Consider the following 5,375-nt stretch of genomic DNA (forward strand, 5'->3'; position numbering starts at 1 on the left):
CTGGGGAAAGGTGACTGGGGCCTGGCTGCAGGGCTTTCCACCTGTGCCCACCTGCGCCCACCTGTGCCCACCTGCACTTGCACAGACACACACAGGCACACCTGCTCCTGGGTCCTCTTCAGAGCATGGGCTCCTGAGCCTGCCTCCAGGCGTCTTGCTCCTTGTGGACATGTTCACAGTAGCCTTTTAGTACATGGGGATCATCTCAAGGGCACAGCAGGACATACCTGGCTATAGAGCCCTGGTGGCCTGATATGGGACCACTTGTCAAGTGCTCTACCGCTGAGCTAGAGCCCCAGCCGATAGTGCTGAAGGGCATATATGTCCAGAGGTCTGGCTTGGGGCTATGAACCTGGAGGAGGTGGGGATTGGGGGACAGGGAGAGCCCTGTCTCTAGGGGACCCTCCTCTCATCCCCCTTGGGAACAAAGGCTGTTGCCAGCCTCCTCTCCTTAGGGTGGGACTGCCAGCCTGTAAGAAGGATGGCTATGGGCTGGGGCTGTAGCTCAGCAGTAGAGCACTTGCCTAGCATGTGTGAAGCACTAGGTAGCACCACATATAATAAATAAAGTAAAGGCATTGTGTTCATATACAACTAAAAAAAAAGTTGTGTTTTTTTTTTTTTTTTTTAGATGGCTACATTGTTATAAATTGAGCTGGGCCAGGCTGGTGGGTACACAGTTATGAATCGTGGGCACCTGTTCCCTGCCCTAGAGACGCAGGGACCAGTAGCAAATGGCCCTCCATCTGTGATGCTTCTTCCAGGAAGACCCAGGGAAATCAGGGAGTATGGCTGGAAGCTGGCTAGAGCCAACCCTCTGAAGGAGTGGGGTCTGGTTCCTTCTGGCAAACCCTACAGCTATGGGTGGATTTCCTGCAGGCATGACCACTGGCCGTGACTACTGAGATGGGGACCCCTCACTTCTCTCTACTCCTGCCCAAAGGACTTTTTTCCATATCTCCGTCTGACACTGGGACTCTGGTCTGTTGTGGCATGACCCTTCTCTTTCACAGTGTCCTTGAGTCAGCAGGATCAAGACGCCAGGTTCTGGCAAGTAAGGCCAGGGAAGCCCTTCCCTTCTGGTCTGGTGCCTAGGAGAGACAGATGTGAAGTACTTAGGTCCCCTAGGGTGGGAGCAGCTCTGGGTGTTCTTTCTAGTGCTGTGGTCACTGTCACATGTCCTCTGCCCTCCGCATCCTTATTGCTAGGAGCTGGGCTCTCAGGGGTGGTGAGATCACCTGTTGAAAGGGGCAAAGAAGGCTCCTAAAGCCCTTGCTGTTAACAGTGCCCTGTCCCTGTCGGTTCCTGTCTGCCTTGCCTGGCTTAGGCCACTAGGGTGAACTGAGAACAGTGAACCGAGAACACGGGGCTTTGGGATGGGTGGGATGGGGGATCATCCTGTCTTAGGGGCCTCTTCCCAGAAGGGAACCACATCCTCTATGTGCTCGGGCAATCCACCATCCAAAGTGGAAAAACCCCACACAAATCAAGGACAGCTGGGCCCGCCCTCTGGCCACAGCCCCTTCCCCCCTTTCCCCTCTCCAGCTTTGGTTGCGAAGACTGCGGGAGTGGGTCTGGGGGGTGAAGGGTGTGGTTCTAGGGGAGGGAGTTCCTGGTGCTCCTGACTGTGTGCCCGCCACGGCCCCCCACAGAGGGAGGCACAGTGTCATTAATCCCATGCCGGAGTGGGGCAGATGCTTACATGCCTGGCCTGCTGATGTGGGGCCCCAGGCTGGGGTGTCCACTCTGGGGAGGGATGGGCTGGGAAAGAGAAAGGTGTGGGAAAGGGACACAACCAGATTCAGACCGACAGATAGCCTCAAACACTCAATGGGTCTCTCAACAAGTGCTCATGGTCCTCGTCAGGGTCAGGTGTGGAGCCTCCAAAGGAGTCACCACCGAACCAATTGCTGCCCTTGTCGAGCTCATGGGTAGCTGGAGACACACGAGGAGCAAAATCACCCACAAGAAATAAGCAGTCTGAAGGTGGCACAGGTACAGCTGGGCAGCTGGTGCCCACGGTCTGCAAGGCCAGCGGGGCCTCCCTCCAGCATGACTTTGCTCCCCAGGACCCCTTCCTCCACTTCCCCCGACTTTCCATTTGTCTCTGGCCCATGTCATCTCCCCCAGGGAAGGTGTTTGCTGGCTACAGCCTGAGCAGCTTGTCCCCTCGCCTTCCAAGTCCCCTCCTCCCAGCCACCACGCCAGGCCTGACTACCTGCATGCTGTCCCTCCAGTGTCAGAAGGCCAGGGTATGGAGGGCGGACAGATCCACCATTTGCCTGGCCATTTTACCTTGACAGGGGGTCCACGAGTTTGGGCCATGAGGGACTCTTAAAGATGCGGGTCCCCCAGGGAGATCAGCTGGGCAGAAGGAACTTGTTGATGGGCATTTCTGGGTAGAGGAGATACAGCCAGAGAGCAGGAGGTAAGCGATTCTCCCAGGGCCTTGTGCCTCGGAGAAGGGGACCCACTATCCCTAGGTCACACAGAAGTGAGCCAGCAGGGAGCAGGAGCTGGGCCTTGAGAGCAATGCAGGGCAGGAACAGAATGGAGAACCTGCTGAGAAGTCCTGGGGGAAGGGAGGGAGGGAGCCCTGTCTGAGGAACCCTGGGAGGAAGTTCCTGAAATTACCAATTTCACCTTCAAAGGGACTCTTCCTAAAGGGTTCAGCATAGGGTTCCCATAAGACCAGGAATTCTACTCCAAGGCATATATACCCATGAGGAATGGGACACATGTCCATGCCACACACAGCCTTGTCCATGACTATTTATGCTAGCATTGTTCATTATAACCCCAAAGCAGAAACAACCCAAATGTCCTTTGACTTCTGAGCAGATGAACAAAATTTCATCCGTCTATACCAAGGAATAATATTTAGCCACAAAAAAGAAACAAAGCCCTGACCCTGCTACAACACGGATAAGCCTGCAAAACATTTGTGCCTAGTGACAGAAGACAGGCATGGAAGGACAGATTTGGCAAAGAATGGGCAAATCATAGAGGCAGAAAGCACTTGGGTGGTTGCCAGGGGGTTTTGGGGAGGAGAGAATAGGGAGTGACTGCCAGAGGGTATGAGATTTCTTTGGGAGGTAATGAAAATGTTCTGAACGGACTGTGGTGGTGATTGCATAGCATTGAATGTACTGGAAGCCCTTGACTTCCATGCTTTAGGAGGCTGAATCCTGTGGCATGTGGATCACACCTTGATAAAGCTGTTACTAAAAACACTCTGCACTCAGTAAAGGCTCCATTCTACAAAGAAGGACCTGGAGGCTCAGGCTCCTGGGGCCACGTGGCTAGAGCAAGGTGGGCCGAGGCCAATCTCAGGTGGACTCTAGGCCTCTAAGGAAGGCCTGAGGCTCCCTCTCCTTCCTTTGCCTGCTCTCTCCTCTTCACCTGGTCACCATCTCCAGAAACCCTTCCCTGACCTCTCCCCGTCTACCTGCCTTCGGACAGCACTTACTGAGTCCATGGGATGTGGGCTCTGGGTTGGTGCTGGGGATAGCTTGAACAAACATGCCAGGGCTGCCATCCTGGGCATCCCCAGATTTGTACCCACTCCTCACCAGAAAGCCAAGCAGAAGTGGGGAAGGAGAGGTCCATTTCCAACCCCCTGGTGCCCGGACCTCCACCTCCTGGCTTCTGACCAAATGTGTCCTGGACGTCTCTGTCCTCAGCAGGTGAGGGGATTGAGGAAAAGCTATCCTGGCAAGGGGAGGGATAGAATCAAAGGCAGGAGTGGGGAAGGCTACCCAGTGCTGGGAAGGGAGATACAGGGTCACCAGAGAATAAATGTGGGAATCAAGTCCTGCATGGTAACTGCTCAGATTAGGTGGGTGCTGCAGGGTGTGGTGGGGCCCTCTCAAGAGGGCTCTGAGGAGAACCAGTCAGTCTGGAACACATCCCGTTTTAAGCTAGACCAGAAGAAGAACTTCCTAGGATCATGCATGTGCTAACATGCTCCCCAGACAGGGCTGTGCCAACAACCCGCCCATGGAGCTGCTGGCCGAGGCTTGCCCTAACAAGCAGGTGCAGTCCTGGTGTCTGGAACCTGAGTCGGGGGCCCATTGGTGGTCTTCAGCCCATTGGTCCAGTGTGGTCCCCTTTACCAGGGCTGCCCTGGACATGTCTGTGGGTCATGGAGGCCTCTACCTCTCAGAGGCTACCTGGGCTACTAGGACCTGTCCAGATGCTTATCAATGAGCAGAACCCAGGACAAGGGCCTTTCCAAAAGGACTGGAGAGAGCCTGGGCATCTGGGTGGTGGGGTGGAGATTCCAATTCCATTGCTACCCTGGGTGAGTTGCTCACCCTCTCTGAGCCTTGATCCTGTCCCCTACCTTCCTTGCATGCTGAGCCTGAAGTTGGTGAAGGTGGTGGTTGTGAAGCTCTGCAGCGTCTGGGCCAGCAGTTCTCATAGCTCTGAGAGCTCCCTGGATCACTCCACCCTCAGAGGGAGCTCCTTGGACAGGATTGGGCTTCCCCTTTGCCCCTGTTGCAGGTCTTCTCAAATTCTTCATGCCTCCAGAGGGACCCAATCTGCCAGCTCTCCAGATGGGTTACTGACATCTGGGGACCACCAGGTGGATGAGGCTGGGCAGACAGACCTTGTGACTGGGTAGAAGAGACTGAGTCAGCTCACTAGGCTGCTGGAAAGTGACTTCTCTGAGCCTGTCTCCCCAACTCGACTTGTCTAGCCCTCTCAGAAAGGCAGGGTTCCAGCCCCGCTGGATGGCTAGGCCCACTGCCAGCTGCAAGTTCGAGGCGCATCACAGGCTACTTGACCTCTGGGAAACCCCTCCCGGCACTAGACTGCCTGGCTGGCTTGTTCTCCTTCTGCAGGTGGGCTCCCGGGCTATCCTCGCACTTCTTTGGTCCACATGGCCCAGTGATGAGGCTCCAGCTCCCAGAGCCCAGAGGTCAACTCATGTACTTGCTGCCCCTGCCCGGGAGGGGCCAGGATGGGCCTTCTAAGAATGAGTCCTGAGCAACTGAGAAGCCCTGTCACTACCTTGCGTCCCTCCCCTGCGCCGCATCCTCCCCACCCCCAGTGCAGGAGTGAAGACACGAGCCAAGCTTGCTAGAGCCAGGATCTCCAAGCAGGCGCGTCGGGGTTGCCCCGGTGGCCACCGGTCGCACCGGGAGTCCACACCGGTGTCTGCGTGTCCCAGGCCCAGCCCGGGCCGGGGGTAAGGGGAGGGGCGTCCCGGCCCCGCCTCAGGTCCCGCCCTGTGCCCGCGCCCCGGCTGTCCGGCGTCTGGGCTCGGAGCAGAAGCTGGGCGCTCGCGGGCTGAGCGCTGCGCGGGCCGGGATGTGCTCCTGCCTGCGGCCCGGCTCCCGGCCGGGCTGTGGCGTGGCTTAGCTGGCGAG

The sequence above is a fragment of the Marmota marmota genome, unplaced genomic scaffold (assembly GCF_001458135.2).
Source record: "Marmota marmota marmota unplaced genomic scaffold, marMar, whole genome shotgun sequence".
In the NCBI taxonomy this organism is placed as follows: domain Eukaryota; kingdom Metazoa; phylum Chordata; class Mammalia; order Rodentia; family Sciuridae; genus Marmota; species Marmota marmota.